Raw genomic sequence first — 24,809 nt, 5'->3', positions numbered from 1 at the left:
TTCTGTGAAATAATACTTTCCGACTATCAGGATGTCTTGAAACTTATTACTGGCGATGAGTCTTGGATCTATACTTACGAGCCAGAAACAGATGATCAATCGGCCGAATATACAGGCAAAGGTGAGCCGAAGCCCAAAAACATGTCCAAGCAGGTCAATTTTTCTTCGATTATCTAGGTGTAGTGCACTACGAATTACTTAAGATCGGGCAAAAGTAAACAAGGAATACCATTTTGAGTATTATGCGTCGTTTGCGCGAAGCTATTCGTAAAAAGCCGCTCACAAAAGGCATCTTTGGGGAGTGTTTCTCCCACCATGAATCCCACACCGAATTTGCGCTCCTTTATATGGCCGCTGTATTAAATGTTACAATGACCTACTCGTCTTCATCCATATCATTTCTTGGACGGCGGTGATGTCAGTTTTACACTTACTAGAGCATCAACCAGCTTCCATTCCAATTTAGGGGCCGGACCCAACGCATAACTTCGCTAGACTAGTAGTATAGAGACTTTTACACCGAATATGTTGGAGTGGCCCCGGTGAAGCTTTCTCTCTTTTAGTCATGACTCCAGACTCTACACGGGTTTGCTGTCGCATCTTACACAAGAGTTGCTCACATTTCCAGGGTGTGCGGCCAGGACGCAAGAGTAGGGATTGGGTATAGTCCTACAACTGTAACTGCTTACCCAGAAGCATAACTATACCCCATTATACCCGTTAATATTAATTACGAAATTAAAAAGCGGCTATAGATACTCAATATCTTGCACTTCCACGAATCTGAATGATGAACTATTTCTCACGAGCAAAATATTGGCGTGGATTTGATTTTACTTATGAAATACGAAGCTGTACCAAGCTTCCAGGTTGCTGGTGATTAATGATGTCTTCGCGAACACACATGCTATCTAACAGTTGATTGCAGAGGCTGGGAAAAATGACAATATTCATATTCTCCAGAAATACCATAATTACCGATAGGGAAACAGGGAGATCTGACGCCATTAAACTATATATATATGTACATACATGTAAGGATATATTGTCAGTCTGTGTTAGCAAAAAATCTCTGTTTGCTGTCAAAAAGACAATCAAATTAATTTTTTGCGCAAAACATACATGTGTGTGTGTTCCATGTATTAAGTGTGTAATCCCGCTACGATTAACTGCTGGTAGGGAAAGATTTGCCAAATTGCGATGTGCCACAACCAAGTACATACCTAAGTATGTCAGCATATAGCGATAAGGGTAAGAAAAACTATACCAAGAACAAAAACTTAATAAATTAATAAAATCAAAGGAGAATTGTGCAATCGTGGCGATATTAGTATGCAATGGCAGGAATTTAATAAGTGCACAACATGAAACTAAGCGCCAAACGCGTAGAACGCACCACAGGCGCTTACACAGAGCGTTGCAGAGTATACCTGAGCGCACGCTTTGACTCACAAGGGGTTCGCACTGTCTTGTGCGAGTAGCGCTTAGTTCAATGCCGCTCAGCGGAAGCACAACGAAATAAGATTAATGATTGCAATAAATCCAGCGATACGGTGCGAGCCTAAGCCGCTCGAAGTAAAGAAATAAGAATAAGCAGGAGCTGGAAGTCTCATACTTACATGTGTGAGTGCGTGTGTCTCTCTACAAATGTATGAGTTAAGGCTTCGTCGCACTAATAGGTAAATGTTTGACGACATCAGCGTTGATTATTGCAACAGTGGTACAACAATACCTACAACAACAACCACAAACCTCACGTAGGGTGTCGTCTTACGCCCGCACCGTTGCAGGATGGTCGAAAGTCTGGCGCATGGAAAACACGCCATTACGCTGATTAAATTTCTTTGCGCTCGCAGTGATAAGCGAAAGTCGGCCTTGAGCCTCGTGCGGTGGGGGGCTGCAGCATATTGAGCAATCCATAGGGGTAAACACTATTATGTAATCAGAGTACAACTGAACACAACCCTCCCAGTAGAACGCGCTGGCAAGCGCGCAGCGTTGTGCATTTGCCCGCCAGAGCTACGCTTTACCCCCACCCTACCGAAGGGATCCGCAGCGCAGCGTCCGTGTGTCCGTGCGTCGCAAAAGAAATCCATCATAGCGTCGCTCTTGGTTGGTGTGCACCGCTGGTGGCATATCCTTAAATCTAATTACGACTTAATCAGCAACAGAAATGCTTGTTGTAGTGGTGGCATCACTGTTGTTGTAGCAAACAAAAAAAGGAAACATATCGGCGGTGGTGTCTGCGTTTATATTGCGATAACAATCAACAACCGACCGACAAGCGTCTGTTAAGCGTTGGCTACTGTTGTGCTGCTGCTGTTGTCGCCGCATCCCTGGTGGGAACGGCATACAAATTTTACCCTCTTTTACTGATTTACTTTGCACTTGTTGTTGGTATTATAACTGTTGTTGTTGTTGATTACATTTACACTTACGCTCAATTGGCAAAGTCAATGTAGGCGATTGCCTCCAGCATCACATCCAGTCGGACCGCACTTGGTTTCATTTGATTTTGTTGCAGCAGCGCGGCCAGCAGCTGTGCTAATGGTTGTTGGTGTTGCTGGTAGTCATTTGGTGGTGGCTACTGCTGTTGTGTCATTACCGCTGAGTTGCACTGGTGTTAATGTTTGTAAACAGTTGAAGTCGGTGGTGTGCTTTGGTTTTCGACAATTTGCATTGCTTTAAATATCTGGTACTCGTACAAGCGGATAACTTTTTATGTATGTAAACATATGTGTTTGTATGTATGTATGAAATAAAAGCAAAGAGGTGTTTAATGCTAATTGGCTTGTAGATTTTTATTTTTTTTTTATTTTATTTAATATGTATTTATGAGTAGAATAATTTTTATACCGTGATAAATCAAATGAATACTAACCACTTCAATGAAATATATTTTTTATATCTTCTCAATCTGCTTCTCTGGCACTTGGCTCAAAACTTTGTCAGTTGCTTCTGTCCTTTGCGAAGTCCCTTGGTCCACTTGGTGCTGTAGTTCACATGTGGGTCTTGAATTTAAGGAGCTTTTCGTCTATGCTTCAGTATATTAATGTCGGCGTATCGCTCATACAGTCCGTGGTTCCACCTTATTCAATACTCTTCGCTCATGCGGACCGCGTGGGGAATCTTCGTGTGTGACCTTTAAGTATTAAAGTCAACCCTTTTCGCTTTTTTTAGGTTGGTAAAGGCTGCACTGACGGCTCTGTTTTTAAGACCTATGATGTCAGTGTCCTCTTATGCTCAATGTCATTTCTCATAACATTATGAAGAGGTTGGTAAAGCATACAAATGTAAACATGTTTTGAAATCTTGAGGCTGCACAAAGAGATGATATCTTCTGCTGGATTGATGTTTTTTAGAATTCTTTTAGCAGAAGGACCATAGGGCCTGTCCTCAATTAAAGTTTTTTTTTGTTCATTTTAATAGTTTTTAGTGTAGATAACATAATTTGCGATGATATCGACATATTGAAAATAGTGCAAACCATTCGTTTGGCGTTTACTTTTTGCTACAATTGGTCCAGCGCATCAAACCTGTATAGCGGACATCCCCAGTCTCTTCCGAATGAAAGCCTTTGAAAGACAAATAACAACATTTTGATGAAATATACTGGTTTTTCCTGACGTCAATAGCTTGGAGACAAGAAACTTTTTAACCGTTATTTTACGTTTTATAAATTGTAGAAAAAAGTTAAATAACGGGGAGCCTTCCTTGAGATTTATAACTATGAAAATATTTTGTAAAGTTTTTTTGATGATTTTCATTTCTGGCCCTTTTTTTGGACACTCGCAAAGAGCCCATGTGATATCATATTTGGCAGGTTTGGAAGGTATGTAGTCTAAAAAATTCCAAAAGTAAGTGTGACCAGCTGATACTTATGTCACATTTCATTTGCTTTTTTCTGATTTTTGCTCCATTTGTCACCAAAAGATTTCTTATTGGAGCATACTATCGGTTCCCTAAGTCTGATACGGAATCAATAAACGTCTCAAGCTTTCCCGTTAGAACAGCCATGATAGTTAGGCTTGTTTTATTCAATTTACTTGGAGGAAATGAATAAATCGAACATCACGCCTTCATTTGTTGGATCCAACATCTTTTTGCAGGAAAACGTTACTAGTCGAAATAATGCTTGAAAAGAATCTCAATGGAAAATGAACCATCTGAGACGTAGACGCGGCTAACATTTGTTAGAAATAATCTAAATGTTAAATAAATGTTCCTTCGAATGATAAAATAAAGTTCAATTTTATCAAGGCGATCACATTTGAGCATAAATTTGACCCATTAAAATATCTTTTAAAAAAATTATGTAAAAAACTGGCTCGTCCTGGAAAAAAACGTAAAATCATCAAAGAAGACTGAAGATTAACACCTCCTTTTATATTTGAATTTGGGTTATTAATAGATTTTTCAGGTTGGTAAACTGTGGAAGGCCTGAATGCTCAATGTCATTTTCATAACTAATAAGATTCTTAATCAAATGTAGACATGCTCATATATACCCTTGACTTTTTTTAGATATACCTGAAACCGCCGAACACCAATTGTAAAGTTTTTTTTTGCGATTTTTCATTTTGTTTGGACTTGTTTTGATTTGTAAAGTCTAAAGTCTATACGGACAATACCGCTTCGATTCAGGCCTTGGAGGAAAACATCACGCGTGTCATTCGCCAGTTACCAGTCGAAATAATTGAACTCAATGGATGAACCATCTGAGACATAGACGCGGCCAACATTTGTTAGAAATAATCTAAATGTCAAATAATGTTCTTTCGAATGATAATAAAGTTTTTTTGCGATTTTTCATATCTGACTACTCCTTTAACACCTCCTTTTATATGAATGGGTTACCAATAGATTTTTAGGAGAAGCTTAATTTGCCCGCTCATATAGATATAGAAGGACCGATCAGTTCTTCATAAACTCCTTCAAAAACTCCTTCAAAAGCTACTTAAAGCAATGGATATGAGAGAAGCCTTCAGGTGTTGGAACAACACCAACTCTGGGCGTACAATAAGACTGATTTAAGGGAAGAAGAAACAGAGAAAACGTTTAGAGAACGGGGGAGTTGAGGTTTCAAAATCAGAAAAGTGGTAAAGTGAACTGTTGAAGCATAATATCTTCCACGGCTCCCAACCTAAAGAAGTCTGGCAGCTAGGGTGAAAAAAAACTTTAAAAAATATCAAAAGAAAGTGTGACCGCCTGGTGATACTTATATTGTGGATCATTGCTTACCCCAATGAGGAGGAGGATTGTCACTGCAAAGCTGAGATTACTAAGCGTGCTATCGGTTCTTTCACTAAATAATTTCGTTTGATGACAACAGCTGATCTTATTGAACTTGTTTGCAATCGCTTTACCGTTATATGTTTGAACAGCTGATAGTTAGGCTTGTTTGTAAAAAATTTCTTAAAATTGTTTGGTGGGATTTCAAAGAGATCGTTTATTTTGAGTTTTTGCCCAATAATACCAAGGACCTTAATACTTATGGATCCACCCCATATATTTTGGTTAACGTTTTGGGTTTAAATCGTGACGTTACTAGACTCCCACCAAAAAACTCCTACCAGACGACTTAAGTTGACAATATACCTGAGCACTCTACGCTCATCATACGCATAATTACTGCTGATGAGCTGTGGATTTATGAATATGAAGCCGATGTCGTACAAAAATCTTGCTAATGACAACCGGAAAGCGTTAGCATGCTTGATTTTGTTAAAATGAGTTCATTTTGAAGGCGATAATAAAGATTTGAATTAAAATACGTGAAACTTTTGTTGTCAGTCCACGTTAAAATTAAAAAGGATGAAGATTTGTTGCATGATGCAATAGAAACAATTTCAAACAGAAGAGTCGAAGTCAATGTGTATCTTTATTTTTTTTACACTGTGTTGTTTTTTTTATGGAATTCTGAATCTAATGCAAATCTTTTGACTTCTCTAATATAAGTAGTTTTCTTAACCTCAACCTTTAGCCTAAAATAACTAACTAAATGTCGTGATTGGTGTTTATTATGGCCTGATACAAAGGAGTCAAAGTTCAGTCTTTCCCTTAAAACTATTTATTTATTCTGGTACCAAGGAACAAACAATTGTAATCAAAGGTTTACATAAAAACGTGTGTTACCATCAGTGAAAATAGTTAAATTGTTTGCTCTCTATAGTCTAGTCTGATCTCCGGTACAAAGTTTTTTGAACTCCAACCGTTACAGAATTTCATATGTACTGTCTTTATTGATGGTGTTACCGATTGTGGGCGAAAGCTGAACAAATTCTGTTCTCAACATCCTAACTTTTACATATGTACTCTAGATCCATAAAACCCGAGGTACTTTTATCAATAGCCTTTTTTAACTGATTATGTGTCAGTCTTATTAAGCTGTCATGTTATTTTTGTTCAGTGTTGTCGATTCGGCGTCATTCGCAGCAACTCGGACTGACATATATACCGATTTGGCACATTTTACGTCGAGATCTTAAATTGAAAGTGTACAAAATACAGACTGTGCAAGAACCGAAGCCACTCGACTTTCCTAAGCGATATCGCTTCATTCTATGACCTCTTGAAAAGTTCTAAGAACATCTGATGTTTTCGAGACAAATTTTGTTCAGCGTTGTGGTTCCTTTCTGGCTCTATGGGTATGAAAACAAGCAATGATGCCGAAGAGAACGTAACCGTCAATGGTGGCCGTTATGGCGCCATGATAACCGACTAGAACCGATAGACCGATGTCTGAAATTGAAGCTCGTGATCTTGGCGACATTTGGTTTCTACAAGACGGCGCCACTTCCCACACATCACACCAATCAATGGATTTATTGAGACAAGATTTCGGAGAGCAGATAATTTCACGTTTTGGCCACCAAGATCGTGTGATATCACACTGTTGGACTTTTTCCCTGTAGGGATTTGTAAAGTCTAAAGTCTATACGGACAATACCGCTTCGATTCAGGCCTTGGAGGAAAACATCACGCGTGTCATTCGTCAGTTCCCAGTCGAAATAATTGAACTCAACGGATGGACCATCTGAGACGTAGACGCAGCCAACATTTGTTAGAAATAATCTAAATGTCAAATAATGTTCTTCGAATGATAATAAACATTTCCTATTAAATTTGAAGTTTCTATATGTTTTCTTTAAAAAAGTAGGAAGCCTCGAAATGGATCACCTTTCAATAAACCACATAGGTTCAACTTTTTACTGCGATAGATGTCATTCTTATGTGATTTTCGATAGCCCGATTTTGATGGTTAAAATACTGTTATTTTCTTCTTTCAATTTATTGCTTGCGAACTGTGATTCTTCATTGTCAAAGTACACTTACATGGTTTTATGGAAAATGTCCAAAATTTCAGCAACATATGCATGGCTGATCCTGTGCGTGGGGGTATCTTCCACTATTAGCCATTGTTTAGCTTTCCACTTTCCACTAGCTTTAACCTTTCTTTTTGCTTCCACACAGTTGCATTTTTGTGATAGTTGCTGATTGCAACGTGCATTTGGTTTTGCCATTCTAGCTGTATATGAAATAATTTAATTGTTGTTGTAGCTTTTTTTACGTTTGGACTTTGTTTTGCTTTTGCGCTAACTTTTTCACACCAAATGAACCTCAACAATAAATTCAATTGCACACCGTTGCATGTCAATGCGTTAATCGCGCATAATCCCATTATAACGGTAAAGGATATCACGCTGTTTCAGCAAAAACAAAAGCAGACAGCAGTGGGCGCGTTCTAGCATAGCCTTTTTACAGTCACCGTTATGTGGCGCGTATCCATTCATGGCGCTATTTACTTTGATGTTCATATTTTTTCGAAATGCTTCGCATGATCTTTGCTGTTGTTGTTGGCATGATTATTGCTGGCTCCGCTTGTGTACACCGACTTGACAAATGGCATTTATCGAAAGCGCTGTGTGATAAAATGCTTTGAATGCACCGATATCACCATTTTATGAATGTGTGTAATCACATATATGCATATATTTGTTGTTTTGTTTTTGTGATTTTTCTCAATGTTTGTGTTTTTGTAAAAAATTGTGAATATCATTAATTCGTAAGGGTTTAATGTAATGTGTTTTATGCAAAATGCGAGTAGGTACAAGCTTGCCACACATTCAAAAAATAATGTAGTATACTATGTATACAAATGTAAATATATGCATCATATATGTTTGTATATATGCACACACATAAATAGTCGATTCGCGTTTACTGAAATAATGTTTTACTGTTTTTATCTCGAAACATTACCACATCATGAATCATTGGATCAGTGCTTGGAATAAAGTGATTCAAATAATCTATGAGAGAAATATATTTGTACATATATATGTACATGTGTATATGTATCCATTTACCTGCCTACCAATTTTGGTTTCGCGTTGTGTATACTATTTAAAATTGAAAAACTTCTATCTCAAAGGTAAATTAAGCCAAATTAAAGTGCTCTTCGGTAAATGTAGAAGAATAACTTTGGAACTCTGGTATATTTTTATGGCCTAATAAGTATACTCGATTCATACCGTATGGTAGCGTCGGACACCTTGTAAATTACATAAATAAATGATAAAATTGCTGAATTGAGTCGATTTAGCCATGTCCGCCCAACCGTCTGTTTATATGTACTTATATACGCGAATTAGTCCCCCAGTTTTTGAGATATCGATCTGAAATTTTACACACATCATTTTCTCGTCAAAACACCGAAATCATACCACTATAGACCAAGACCTTTTATGAACAATTTTTTATTGGAATACCTTGACGACATTTTAATTGTGTAGGGTATAATAGTTTAGGTGCAACCGAAGTAACATTTTTGTCCTGCTTGAATTATAACTGCTTTAAACTTAACTGAATAACGTTCATGGTAAACTTTGTTACCTGACTTCAGCATTTTGGTCTTTCGAAGTCGTTTAGCGATAGGCTCAGAAAACGATCCATTTAAACAGATTTGGTTCAAAGAAATAGAGCATTTCCAGTTGCCCTTCTTGTGCCCCTTCGCATAAAGAATGCTTCAAGTTTATATAAAGTGTGCTCCATTTCGCCCTACTATTTTTTTAAAGAAGAAACAGAGAAATGTTTATTATCATTCGAAAGAACTTTATGGTAAGTTTTTGAACATTATCTCTTTCAAATGTTGGTCGCGGTTACGTCTCAGATAGTCCATATATTGAATCCAATTTTCGATGACTCGTTCGAGCATTTCGACTGGTAGCTGGCGAATGAAACGCGTGACCTTTTGCTCCAAGACCTTTTGAATCGAAGCGGGATTGTCGGCATAGACCTTAGACTTTACAAATCCCTACAGGAAAAGGTCTAACGGTGTGATATCTCATGATCTCGGTGACCAATCGACCGGCACAAAATATGCAATTATCTGCGCACCCAAGAGTTCTCTCAATAAAATCATTGATTGATGTGATGTGTGTTAAGTGCCGCCGTCTTATTGTAACCAAATGTCGATGAGATCACTAGCTTTAATTTCAGGCATCAAATGGTTCGTTATCATGGCGTGAAAATGGTCGCCATGGACGGTCACATTCTCACCGGCATCATGTTTGGAGAAATATGGTCGCTCAATCGTCCCTTAAACCACACCAAATCGTTGTTTTTACTGGATGATATGACAACTATTGTATCTTTGCAGCTTGCTCTTCAGCCTCATCGCTGACCGAAATTTGGCCCGAAGACGTCGGCTCTTCTTGGAACTTTTCAAGAGCCTATAGTGCGAAGCTAAGTCGTTTGGGCAGGTCGAGCGCCTTCAGTTCTTGCACAAGCTGTATATTGTAGGCTTTCAATTTAATAACTTGACGTAAAATGCGCCAAGTCGTATGGAACGACTGCAAACGGCGCCGAATCTTAACGGTCTTCGTGTACATTCTTAGCCACGGCTGCTATATTTTTGTGGTCTGTTCGATTGAATATTATCCAATAATGAATGCGGGGTCTCAAGATGATTCAAAGTGTTTCATACTTGGTTTTCTTAATTTAAAGGATATTTTTTAGGTGTGTAGTTTTTAATGAGGCAATACTTTTTTCGGCGTCGATTTGCTTTTACTAGATTTGTCTTCAGTTTGGTTTGCCGTTTCAAAATTAATACAATTATTTCAGAACAACGTTTGCAAACCATAGAACGGGTTCGGCCATGTTTGCTCTAGTGGATAACGTGCATCCACAGAAGCTCCGTACCGTCGTGCACACCGAAGACGCTGCTGTGGCGCGGAGTATCGAAGAAGACTCAAATGAGTCCATCCGCCACCGCGGGCAACAATTGGAGCTGTGCCCTGCTATTTTATGGAAAAAGTTGCAGAATGATCTTGATTTGTGGGCTTACAAAACCCAACTCGTTCAGGAATTGATGCCGAACGCGTGGCCGATCTTGAATATCGTGGGATTTAAGACCGCTGGACCATATTTTTTAAAAACAATAATTTTTTCTTTTTAACAAAGCTAAATTCTTGGCTTTAACAATAAATTAAATGCGTTTTGTTTCTTCTTCAAAACCACATGTCTAACACCATTTATTTCTGCTCACGTTCATACAACAAATAAGCTGAGAATTTCTGGCAATGGCATCCACAGTGAAACTAAGTCATCTATAGCCACAGTGTGATTATCCAGAATGTGTGCTTGAGCGCATTATTAAAACAATTTACGCGTAAACGGATGGTTTCAATGAAAGTAGAGAAGAAGAGGGACTCAAGCATCTGTTCTACTTGCGAGGAAGTTTCTATAGCTTGTTTTAAACGATGGAACTCTTGGAAGGGTTTTAGTTTTAACATACACGGGATTAACAAATTGTGGAAGGAAACTTCTCATTTATTTACGCCTAGGTTTCTTCGAGCCGTAAAGAAATAATTAGAAGCTACTACACTATTTTATTTAGGGTACTACGTAGAACAATACTACTTGATTCTTTATGTTACTATCGACCGGATTCAAAGGTTGTGTTATAATCGTGTTGGCTCTTTGGTGATATACTTCTATTTTTTTTTCACTTTAAGCTTATTGACATTCTGTTCACATACATGAGCTACATGGAATCTTTACATCCCGATATCGATATTTAATGAGAAGTATCGGAGGCCACTCAAAGTCACTCTTTTTTGAATAATCGAATCTCCAAACTTTTCTCGCATTAGCTCGGTTGTTGCGCGTGCTGCGTGGCACATTGCCCCGTTTTGTTGGTACCAGATTTTGACGAGATCTTCTTCCAATTACGAGCATAAAAAGTTGGTTATCATCGCTCTACACTGCTCTCCACAGACAGTTACGTTGTCACCAGCTTCATTTCGAAAGAAGTAAGGATCGATGATTCCACTAGACCAAAAATCTCAGCAAACTGTCATTTGAGGTAAATGTAATGGTCATGAATAATGTGTATATTTTTTCGCACCAGAATCGACAGTTTTGTTTATTTACCGCACCACTCAAATGAAAGTAGGGCTCATCGGAGAAGATGATTTTCTTAAAAAAAATTTTTATCGTTTTAATGTTGTTCCAATGCAAAATCAGCAAATCCACAACGTTTACGCTAGTTCAATGGCTTCAGTTCCTAAGTGAGAACAATTTTATACGGATGAAAGACCAAATCCTTTCTCAAAGTCCGTCAGATTGTGTTTTGAGACAGTCCCATTTCTTGAGAACGTCTTGGAATCGACAAATTGCGGTCTTCAGCAATACTTGCCTGAACGGCAGCAATATTTTCATTACCTAGAGAGGTTCTTTGTCTTATTGGCATTTGAACATTATGTAAAGAAAATGTACGGTCGAAATTCGCAATAAGTCGACAAATAGCAGGCACAGGTGGACAAATATTTTGGATTTAAAATGGCAAAAGCGCACGAAAAATTGCAATTTCAGAACGATAAATAATCGTGATAATTTTTAATTTTGCATAATTTGTAAATATTCTTCTTGTGTATATCTGTTCATAATAAAATTGTAAACATTACTGAATACAATAAAAAACAAGAAAAAACGTTAACTTCGGTTGCACCGAAGCTAAATACCCTTCACAGATGCATTTCTGTTAGTAACTATGTGTTCAGTTTGTATGGAAGCTATATGCTATAGTTAACCGATCTGACCCATTTCTTCGGAGATTACATTGTTGCTTTAGAAAATAATCTGTGCCAAATTTGGTGAAGATAAATTGTCAAATGTGAAAGTTGTCCATACAAGAACTTGATTCCGACCGTTCAGTTTGTATGGCAGCTATAATGGTCCGATATCGGCCGTTTCGACAAATGAGCAGCTTCTTGAAGAGACGACGATTCCTTCTGTGTGTTACAAACTTCGTGACAAACTTAATATACCCTGTTCAATAAATATATGAAAAATGGCCGAAATGACACTTAGAAATTTTATAATTCCTATTGGAAAATTCGGTAGTATAAAATATTTACTGATCTATAAATGCTAAATCTCAATTATAAGCTTGTAAATAGTAATTAGAATGTAACGAATGAAACGAATCTTACTAGAAATCCTCTCACCTCATTTCTGCGAAATTAGATTATTAAGTACAATAAAAAACTACAAAAACACCAACGTGCACGATAATAAGCAAAATATAGACACAGCAAAACCTGAAGCAAGATAACACTAAAAAAGGAAGCAAATCGAGCTGAAGACCAACACATATAACGGAATCCAAGCGTCACACATTTAAAGGAATTTATTAATATCCAGCGACACATACACCCACACGGTGCCACAATAAAAAGTAGCATATTACACATTTTTAATAACAACAGCATCACTGGAATATTGTCCCTTACTTCGCAGGCAAACGTGTAGCATTCGCTGTTTTCTTATGCTTCCATACCATACCGCAGTTGGGCATCTCCGTCGCGCCAATAATGCTGCCCTTAATGCTATATTTCAGAAATCATAAGCTATGTGTGACAGAAAATAAAAAAGAAGTATGGAAATATAATAATTTTGCCCATGAGTAAGACACACATATACACGCACATAAGCGCCTACACGTTCAGCGATTTGCTGGAAGCTTGCCCCTAAAAGACTGCTTCGTTGCGTGCAAATACGATACTCGCAGCTACCCTGTCGGTACGAGGAGTCAGACGAACTAGTGTCGTATTATTAACAATTGCTAGTTATGTTTTAGTTAATTTATTGGTAGTAGTATCCATTATTATTTTATCAAATCTGCCGTGAAATAAGTGGAAAATATAGAAAATAATGACAATATTTATTTTCTGTCTCTTTAAAAAATTTTAATGTTATCTCATACATATAACTCGATATACTACTATTCTCATGTATCCAATAATACAAAGTCGGCCAAGAAAACGCCCAACTATCATTTAACGGCACGTTTTAGAACTGCAAGAAGTGTGATAATTCTCTCAGGGAAACGGGTCAATTAAATTAATGGTCGATTGGATTAAGGGGTTACATGGGTGTTCGGGCTTCAAAAACTTTATTATTTTTTGTTATCTTATTAAATTCTACAACACCTAGCATATTGACCTAAATTTTCAAGTTGATCCGAGTAATAGTTTCGGAGATACAGCCTTGAGAACTTGTGCGCTCGAGGCTAGCTAGGCGCTAGCTAAGTGCGCTGTCTTTAAACGCCTTTTTCTCGAAACTGTGTTTTTGAAGTTGGTCGGCAAGATTTCTTGAGAACTACTCAACCCATCTTCATGAAATTTTACAAAGGCCTTTGAGATACAATTCATAAAGACTTGGACGAAGGATTTTTTTTCGATTACAACTATTTGAAAAAAAAATCACTGAAATTTTAATTTTTTTGTAAAACCTTCTGCCAAAAAAAACAATTTTTAGTATTGTTTTTCTTTCGTCCAAATCCTAAGTTAAGGTTTTAACTAAAACTCATATTTTTGTTCATTTTAGATGATCTTGTAAGGAGTTATCCTGACCACTTTGCATCTTTTTTCGAGGAGTCACCGGAATTGGCGTCGAATTTCCAAAAAAATGTGTTAATAGCGTACGTTTCTAACAATAAAAAAATCTAATAAAAAATTCAATTTTTATGTGAGAAAAAGTTTTGAAAAAGGCTGTTTTTTACCCGACGAAACCCATGTAACCCCTTAAGTAAAGTCCATCTTATGCATGATAACCAAAAATGTGACTATAGCCTTAGCTCTAATTGAATGATTTTAAGTAATTTTAATGAAAAACGTTCTTAAAATGATCTCTTGATGAGCCTTCTGAAGAAAAAAGGCACTTCATTCTTCGTCTGCCTATATATACAGACATATACAGTTGAGGCGCTGTAGCTTTTGAGATATCGCTCTCAAACTCCTTTTTTTTCTTTCAGAAGCTGTTCATTTGTTGAAATCGCGGATATGGATATGTACAAGTATATGAACGAGCAAATTCAAGTTCTTGTATAGACAATCTTTTTGTTTGACAAGGTGTCTTTAGGGATTATGGCACAAGGTAACTGTGCAAACTCCGAACTTTTTCAGATCAGGTCATTTTAGCATATAGCTGTCATACAAACTGATCGACCAAAATCAAGTTCTTGTAAGGCAAACTTTTTTTTGCCAATTGAAAGGATTTACTAACGAAAACTAATAAATTTTTGCAATATCTTTGCCAAGCTTCAATACTTCCATTTATCTGCTTCACTCTTAGATAGACATCTTGAGTTTTGACCAAAATATCGCGATGAAACTAAGTAGATCAGTTGCTAGTTGTACAAAGAAGATCAAACAGTGCGATGTTTGGACTTTTTCAAGCAGATAATTTCCGTGGAAAAGAGTTTTTAATTTTATAAACCATTTATAGAGGTCGAATTACTTTTATTGAACTGTTGAGGGTATATCTGTTTTTTGCTGTAGTAGTTACTTAATTTCTAGACTTACTTTCCACACTTAATTTAAAGACTTGATTTTGTCACTAAATTTCTTCATATATTTGGTGCACAATTCCCAGCTGGGTGTGTCACTTTGCGCGCCCCGTGCTAACTCATATCCGCTTCATATATTAAGTTCACGCACAGGATGTTCCAATTATGCGAACATGTGTGCGTATATGTTGATATCGCTGTCAGTGTGCAAACACACACACTCCAATATATAAATCTATATATACGTATATACGTGTGTGTGTGCGATTTCATTTCTCATATTTCAGCCCAGCATCCATGTGCGAATGGAACTTAATCTGCTACAAAATGTCTCCAACTTGCCAATACCGTTGTCGCTAGAGCCATGGCTTTGCTCGGAGCGGTGGAAAGGTGCATTGAATCATACGAAAAAGCAAGTGAAAAAAATCCAAAAAGGGAAATATAAAATAACTGAAAGTTCATATGAGTTTGTATATTATTTTCCATATCCTTCTGTGGGGTTTCTACTTGGCTATTTGCCTCTGCTTCGTTGTGCTTCCTGCATTTCGTTTCACCTTTTCATCATATACATGCAAGCATGTGTATCTGCTTCGTTACCCCGCCGCTAAGCTTATGCCCCAGCATGGTTGACAGGATTTGTGATAGGATTTTCCTTTTCTATTATTGGCATTAGGCATGTCCTATGTGTGTTATGCATTTAAATTGCGTATTTTTCTCTGCGATTTGTCTGGTGGCACACGAGTGTATTTACACGACTACATACGTATTCAGTTACTCATACCACTGTGCACAATTTCATAAATGCATATGTGTTGTTGTATGCTGGGAGCTTATGTGAAATGAGAATTCTTGAATTATGCGGCAGGCATAGGTGGAGATTCACTGCTAATTGCCAGCTGAGGAAATACTGATGTCAGAGTCTTCTGTATGGCACAAGCGTTTAGTTGCCACCGGTGTATGCTGCTGTGGAAATATCTATATTTTATATGTGATTTGCTAAGGTCTGATCACTATTTTTCCACCAAAAAGGCTGGCCTGCGATCCATCAGCTACAGTACTACTACTAAGTAAACCAATATTATATCCACGAAAAAACATATTTTTCAGTGATGTGTTGAGCATATTAAATTGAGTATTTATTACTAAGAACCCGAAAAATCCTATATTCAAGAATGACCTGTACTTGAGACCTTCATGAAATTTGCTCAAGAGCAGCTGGATTCTAAAGCTGTCCTAGGCAAAGCAAAAAAATGCGGATAAACGCTCTTTTTTACTGGACCAATGAAGTCGAATTTGTAAATCTAGTTATCTAGTCATGATGGGAATATCGAGATTGTACCTTTCTAACATAAAACTTAGTTTTATCTGAGGCAATTACTTTGTTATAAATTTTGATGTAAGATATAGCATTAGCGGTAATTTCGTATTTTTCTCACAATATACGAGGGCTGCTATATATATTCTGGCCTAGGGCAACACTAAGTGTTGCCAGCTGCAACCTGACATTTCCATTGGAAAGTTTGACATTTTTTAGCATAACATCACTCAGAACGTTTTGTCATTTAATCCTGAATTGTTTTATTTACAGGAAATTAAAAAATTCATCTCGGCCAAAAAATGGAATTAACTCGTGAACATTTTCGTGCGATCATTTTTCACAACTTTCGACGTGGATTATCACGACAAGAGTGCATCGATGAACTAAAATCTTTGTATGGCTATGAAGCACCTTCCTATAACACTGTGAAAAACTAGTACAACGAATTCAATCGGGGCCGACGCTCGCTCAAAGACGAATTCCGTGAAGGTCGTCCAAAAACAGCCGTTGTGCCAGAAAACTGATATTGCAAGACCGTCATGTAACATACCTTCAGATAGAGGCATGCCTATGCATTTCTCCCACCAGCATATATTCGATATTGCATGAACACCTGGCCGTAAAAAAGGTTTGTTCTCGTTGGATCCCGCACAATTTGACAATCGCTCAAAAAAAAAGGCTCGTGTGGATTGGTGTAAAGAAATGCTGAAAAAATACGATCGCGGTGCTTCAAAAGACACAGGTGACGAATCATGGATCTATGCGTATGAGCCCGAAACAAAACAGCAATCGACAAAAAAAAAAAATAAAAAAAAAAATAAAAAAAAAAAAAAACAAACAAAAAACCATTTTCGTTGATAAATATGCCTATTTACATTATTATGCCAGAAATATATATAGCAACCTACGTAATTAATTTTGGATACTGGGTGGTAACCAAATTTAGTCATATCCAGCAACTCACTGGATGTGGTAAAATACCTATTTTTAACGCCAGCTGTACAATGTTTCTTAAGTTGTAGCATTGAGAGCTGTAATAATATATACCATTTCATCCGGATAAAGACTGGACATTAAAGATAATAATCCAGCGTCTAATCACCATCTTAACGGTGTGAGTAACCCTACAATATTACTAATTCCATTTTGATAATGGTAGAAGTTGAGGCTTTTCGGCATCTAACTTTATTTGAATATGTATTGGCCGGATATCGAAGACAAGCTCCAAAGCGTTTGTTGATGTTGTTTCTATAGCGCTCGTAATCCACAGCTAGCATGCTCGTTGCATCTGTTCCGAGAGATTAACTCTTTCGATAATGCCACCCACCACACCATATGTTAGTATGAGACGGATGGGGTCGTAAATCCTACTTTGGGACAATGGCTATTCTGTAGGAGTTGCAGATTTGAAAGGTTTTGGAAACCCTGCTCCAATTGTTTTTTCTTATTTTGGATAACTCCATGATATTTACTTATAAGAGTTTAAAAGTTCAATATATATAACCCTTAAAAGGGGGCGAATAAATTGCGCTTCTTTTCAAAACATATTTCTGATTCCGGATTGGTACTTAGGCCGTGACTATCCGCCTAGTTTGAGATGGCAAGGGTTCCTTCTATGATCCAGGAAGTAGAGGTAACTAATTGTTTCTCTAAATGATGATTACATATTTTTTATTACTTCGATTATAAGTAATTTTTTCGGATTTTTGGTGTTATGTTGCAGACATGCCAGTTTATCCAAATTACAATACACCTTATAGTTATAAATATAGTTTCCAAAACAGTATCTGATTTGATCATGTGAGTGGATAGACACAGCACTCGGTCTTCTACATGCTGGACTGAAGCAGTTCTTCCCCTAAGGATTCGCATCTTATGTCCTTTTTTATGTTAAAATGTGAAGCACAAGTTATTTGTTATTTAACAAATATAATAATAGGTTTTAGATCAAATAACTCCACCTGCGGTGGCCGCAAAACGCTGAACCTATGAATTAAGCAAACTCTAATAATTATTTTCCTTTAAACTATTCACTTTAATGTTAAACACATTTTTTGTGTTTTCGTTATTCAAGTTTGTCCAAAGCCTGCCCGCATTATCCTTTTATCCCATCACTTCTGGTCAGTGTACACTACTCTAATCCTTTGCAGGAAAAAAATGAAAAAACAAAATAAAGTAAACCGAAAATGCTCGAAAAAAGGCAAAAGTTCCAAATTATAAGCACTAATTTCCACAACCTAGCATATTCTTCACAAAAATCTGCCACCAATAGCTACTCTCTCCCTCCTTCAGGAACTTTGTTTCATCCGACCCAAATTCTGCCGCTCTGTGTAGTCAGACTTGCCGCTTAGTGAATACATATATTTAGTATACATATATATGAATATGCATGTGTGCACAAAGTATATACTAAGTAACTCAGGTTGTTGTTATTGGTTGTGTGTGTGCGCTGATGTCCTTTTTTATCGCATGATCCACAATGTCCTGTTCAGCTTCGTATTTCGCTGTATTTTGTTCAGTTTTCGTCTCTCGTTCGATGCGGTGAATTTGGCCTTCAACTCTTTCTCTCATTTTCCTTTTGCGAAATGATTCGCCTACGATTATAGCCATTTACTCAGTCGGTGGTGCGTACATTTGCGTGGACGTAATTTTAACCCTTCTCATTAGAGGATTTAATAGGATAAAAGTGTCCACTCTAAAATAAGCAGACCTATTATGACTAAATGAATCACGCACACAGACTCACATATGTTACATGCAAACTTGAAGGGTAATCATATGTATATGAAGGTGCAGAGTTTTTTAAAATAATTGCTATATTAAATATCACTGGTTAACAAAATTTCACCTTTTTTTGTCGACAAGAAAACTCATGTCAAATTTTAAATATACTGGGACCACTAAACCATAATATTTCAATGAAAAAAACTGACACGTCAGGTTTGTTTTGTGATATCAAAATATTTATTTTCATAAAAAGTACAAACAACAGCTACATTTGGAGAAACTATTGCTTAATATAGCAAAACAATTATGTTCATGAATATTGGGCTTCTGGAAGATCTGTTTAAGATCACCAACAATAATCTGCATTCCTGCGCTCCATTTCTGTAGATGGCGCTTCTGGAGAGAAATATAGACAAGAGTTCACCATATGTATTTTTAATGACACATTACACTCCAAAACTTTTTATGACATTATAATTTCATTTATTATATTGTACAACGTTCTCAAAACATTTTCAGACGAGTTTTTCCTAATTTTTCAGTTTCTCTTTAAAGCGTTTATTCTTTAGCGGTATTTATGATATGCGAATCCACTGCCATCCCTAGGAAAAGCTTTTACAAAGTTTCCTGTCACTCTGAGGTTAATGCGAATCCACCATTGATTCAATCTTCTGTTGGCCCAAGACAAGTTTGGATATTGTGTAGTGTGTTTGTATTTGGTTGTAATGCCTTTTGTTGGAGTCAAAGAATTTCACAATCACTTACACGACCCTTTGGTTTGGTACAAACTATGGGTGTAGCAAATCGCATATGTCTGGGTTCTTGTTTAGCCCAATCCTGGCACCCAGGATTAATTTTGATACCTAAAAGAAAATTCAAAATAGTTTAAATAGCTTTGTAAAGTTGAAAACATTGTGATCAAATTGAAAGGTAAATTTTTAGTTTGTATTTCGCGTGATTTTCGAATCGGTAAATTTTTTTTTCGTAAATTGGTAGTACTGTTAGTGACATCTATGCTAAATTTCAAGTCAACATATTTATAAGTATTGGAGATATGTGTTTTGTGAGGCTCTAAAAGTGAATTCTTCAATTTCTACTATGTCTGAATTTATTGAACAAAGAAGTGCGATAATGCACCATCTCATACTGCATTGGTTATTCGTGATAATTTCGCCACATTTTCAACTAATATCGTGCCGCAACCACCACATTCGATTCATTTACTTTTGTGTTGGACACTGTTTTCACTCAATTGAGGATATAAAAGCTGAATCGAAGAAGGTTCTGATGGCCATCACGACGGAGGATTTTTCCAAGTGCTATGATGACTGGAAAGTTAGTTGGCAGTAGTGCATTTAAGCAGGAGGGGATTAATTTAAAGGCGATGAAATGGACAAAATTCATCTCTCAATGTGAACACGCGAAAAATTCACCTTTCAATTTGATCACAGTAGTACATATAGAATTTTTACATTCCAAAATCATGCATTTCATTCTACATTATTTTCTTTACCATTGATTTGGAAACATTATTGATCGGGATTGAGAATTATTATTCGTTTTATATTGGAAATATATATTACGGAAACTATCTTTATTGATAAAATATGGTTTCTCGTTAATTAAACGCGATTCTCTCTGTAGAAATGTAGTTTCCTCACTATATACAACAATGGACCAATTAAATCGAGAAATGCAATTTTTTTGGTATGATTAGTCTTTTATTGAAGCAAATTTTGTTGCGGAAGGGGCCAATCAATTGCCGGCCGAGCACTTCAAATACGGCGGCGTAGTATTGATAAGGAGCATGCATAAGCTTCTTTGTAGAATATAGTCGGATGTGAAAGCCAAAGCCAAGACCTAGTAATTTTCCTATTGTTTTGATGACAACACGTTTTTCGTCTTCGATCGAGCCATATTTTCCCGATTTAATTTTTCAAAGGATCCAACAACGCTACATAAAAGTCACATTGTATGATCTCACTTGGTTGACTCTTGATATTGCGTCGAAGTAAAATTCATGTTTTTTTCGATTAAATTACTCCAAATACAGTTCTGATCAATTTGTTGTAAGCTTTTTGTTTACGAAGTATTGTGAAATTTGGGGCTCTTATTCATTTTACTATGAAGCCAGATTAATGATAAATATTCAACTATATGCTACAATATATGGATTATTGGAGATCAGAAAATACTTTGATGGGGCTTACATATCTCCTATCTATCGCCTTCATACACAGAAAGCAAAGGTGCAACTTCTATTCATATCCACCGATATGGCATTACCTCATACCATATCTACCACTTAGCATGAGAAAAAATAAACATTGGCATACATAGCAACCGAAAGCCAGTGAGCGTCATGCGATCAAAACACACAGCAATTAATCATTTTGTTTAGCCTTCTCAGCACGCTTCACAATCACACGGCAAAAGCGGGCTTCGGGCATGCGAGCACATAACCGCCGACCATCCTTACATGAGTACTAGTCAACCAGTCAACAAAGTCACACTTAAGGACGTTGGCCTTAACTTATCCTATCCAATGGCTCTTTAGCGCTGTAGCTGACGCTGGCGTTGAACGGCTAAGCTGGGTTTTTCGTTTGATAGCCGCATGCAGCGACTGGCGACTGCTGATGTTTGATATGCAAAGAAGTCCTCAGGCGAATCGCATGCGAACGCACGCACACTAAATAAGCTGAGCTGAAAGTACCGTTCGCCTAAAGGACCACCATCCTAAACGGGTAAAGGCGATTAACAATCGGTAATGGTGGGGAAAGTAAATGAAAATGAGTAATTGGACTTCTGCGAACATTGTTTGTGTTGCTTACTCGATTTGTGTACGAGTGTTTTCATTGTTGTTGTTACTGCCATTCTTTCCTTTATCCAAACCTGTCTTTACCAATTAAAGTCCTTGCATTGGCTGTTTAAACATTTTCCGTGTGATCATCCTTTGTTCAATTTAATCAAACCCTTGAAAGGCATTGAGAATTTTTGTGAAGATTGGAAGAATCATTCTCGAAATTTTGTAACGTACCAAAAAATAACGGACATACATAGCTTCATTCATATTTCAAGGTTTTTATATCAATTATTTTGTTTTCGGTTCGCTCGTGGTGGCGCCATCTATATGTCGACTGGTGCGTTAGAATCTGCTATCTTTATCGATTGTCCAGTGAGAATTGTATGACATTTATTGTATATCAATCCCAACTACGTTAGCTCATTATATTTTCACCCTAGCTCTAAAAAAAGATCATTCTAGGCCAAGAGTACCGGTATGGCTGGTTTTGACTATTATTGCTATATACGGCATCGATTAGATCGCTTTGGAAATCAACAACCTGGAACTTTACCCTTGATTTTGATATTAACATTTGATTCTGTTATCTTGAATTTCTGTAAAAATAATACCTATTTTCGAGAAGAGATTTGATGTTATTGTTATTGCCATGTTGTGAACTAGGTTCTTAAGTTAATTTTGTTGGAAATCCTTACGCCAAGGAAGGATATTTTCAAAGTTGTATATAGGCACTTCATAAGATTACTAATGTTATGAAGCGTCATGACCGCCAACCGTAATAATAATAAAACATTTAAACCTCAAACCTCAATGATAGAAATGTTTCAGAACGTTAGAATGATGAAATTTCGTCAAGCGTTTGAAGAAGTCCTAAGGATCACATATCTTTCATGATCTATTGAAATTATAATATCCAAGATGAACATAAAAGTTTAATAAAAAACAGCTAAAATGATTAAGATTTAAAATCCACAACTTCGAATTAAGTGTTATTTTATTGATTTACATGATATTTTCCAAACTTTAAGGTGGTTGTATAAGATCACAACCAAGCACTCGGAACTTTTGGCGAGTCAACATTGATGTGTGTGGCCTAGCGTTGTCCTGACAGAACCCAAATCGAATAAAGTTTGCCGTTTTCTCACTAGATTCTACGATTTTCATTATTAGACTCTGAACAAGATGTATTAAGTTTGCCACGAAGTTTGTTTATTCCTAAAAAACTTGCTCATATAAACAACAACCTGATCGATTAAAGTTAAGCGTTATAAGGAAAATTTTTGTATTTGACGAAATGTTTTCTCGAAGTTCTGCATGCATTCTCCGAAAAAATTGTTGAAACAAAAACATGTGGAATCAACGATTTGAGTGCGACAACTAATTACTTATAGAAACGAAAATATTTTGTCAACAAAAAATAATGATATTACAAAAACTATTTTGTTGCTTAAATCTTTTACTTTAATATTGCTTTACATCGATTCCGAATTTACGGTATAAGACCCTGATAGCGCACCGATGGCACGTTCTAATTTCATCAAAAAGAACATCCATATTTGGGATATTTTTAGTGCATATGGCTCTTTTAACATCGCCCAGAGATGTGCTATAGGGTTTACGTCTGTGCTGGACGACTCCAAAACATTGATAGAATTTTCATTAAAAAACTTTTGTGTCAACTTAGACGTATGCTTTGAATTGTTATCTTCCTTATAACAGGCAAATTTTCCTCCGCCCATTGCAAAATGATATTTTTTAGGATCTCGGCGTATTTCTCCATGTTTACAATTCCATAAATCTTATGGAGTGAACCTACACCATTCCAGAAAAAACATCTTCACACCATGATTGATCCTCCACCATACTCAACTACGCGTGGAACATAGCGAAGATAAAATTCTTGAATTATTGGACGGCGAACATACCTTCGACCATCAGAACCTAAGCGATTAATTTTTGTTACATCGTTCCAAACGATATACCTCCGTTGATTTGTTGTCTTAGACCAATAAGAGTTGGCAAAGTCAACGCGTCATTTCTACGAATTTTAGTCAGAAGTGGGTTCTTGCGTGCTGCCCTGCCGTGAAGTCCAGATTCGACCAAACGCCGAGCATTTGTTCTCTTGGATATTTGGACATTGTATTCGCCTTGAATTTCATGTAGAATGTCAGTGGAACTATTTTTTTGGGTCTCTTCGCGAGATAATGTAAATTCTGCGGCTTATTTCTGTTGCAGTTTTTCGGGTTTTTTCTTTGCGTGCAACATTGGAAATAGTTTTAAAATTCTGTATATGCTTAAGGACAATCAAAATTTTTTTGAGCGTTTAACATTATTCAAAGTTTCTTTTCCCATCTTTCCAGATCGGCGAAGGTCAAAAATGTAGCTGCGAAGGATAGGTGTACAGCTGCAGCGTTTCCTCATTAAAAAACTTAATTAATACATTTTAATATATTTTAAATCATAACTTTGAAACACACCCTTATCAGAAATCAATAATATTATTAATAAAAATTAACCTCTTGAGGAATTTTATTTCTTTAAACAACTGTTGTCGCACTTAATTCACCTTATACATATATCGTAACGTATTTACTATTTGGGAAAAAAATAACAGAACTTCAACTTCACAACTACAAAAGAGTTCGCTCTCTCTGTAGTGGTAAATAGAGTACCACGAACAATGCAAGACTTTTAGGAATATAAATAACGGTATATCAAAACATTTTATCATTAAACTTATCAGCACCTTACAAAAAAGGAGCGTTTCTAATTAGCTATCAACAGCTGTATATCTCCACAGGAAAAAGTCTAATAGTGTGATATCACACGATCTTGGCGGCCAATCGACCGGACCAAAACGAGGAATTTGAAAATTTGACTCGAAAACTTTGCATCTTCTTGGAACTTTTTAAGAGCCCATAGAGCGAAGCGACGTCGCTTGGGAATGTCGAGGGCTTTAGTACTTGCATAAGCTGTATTTTGTACGCTTTCAATTTAAGATCTCGACGTAAAATGCGCCAAGTCGTTCCATACATCAGTCCGAGTGGTAGCGAATAGCGCCGCATCGACTCTCCACGGTCTTCGTGTATACTCTCAGCTACGGCTGC

The 24,809-nt window shown here is 36.8% G+C and overlaps 1 protein-coding gene across 1 annotated transcript in view; it reads left to right on the top strand.

The window, feature by feature from the left end:
* LOC126760495 (exosome complex component RRP46) overlaps positions 1 to 24,217 on the top strand; it is a 203,375-nt gene extending 179,158 nt beyond the window's left edge. Inside the window, exon 4 of the mRNA XM_050476163.1 lies at positions 24,063 to 24,217. The gene's annotated coding sequence lies outside the window, so the exon portion shown is untranslated. The remainder of the gene's footprint in view (positions 1 to 24,062) is intronic.
* The last annotated feature ends 592 nt before the right edge of the window (positions 24,218 to 24,809 follow it).

The sequence above is a fragment of the Bactrocera neohumeralis genome, chromosome 2, assembly GCF_024586455.1.
Source record: "Bactrocera neohumeralis isolate Rockhampton chromosome 2, APGP_CSIRO_Bneo_wtdbg2-racon-allhic-juicebox.fasta_v2, whole genome shotgun sequence".
Taxonomy (NCBI): Eukaryota; Metazoa; Arthropoda; class Insecta; order Diptera; family Tephritidae; genus Bactrocera; species Bactrocera neohumeralis.
This window is presented reverse-complemented; position numbering and strand designations above follow the sequence as displayed.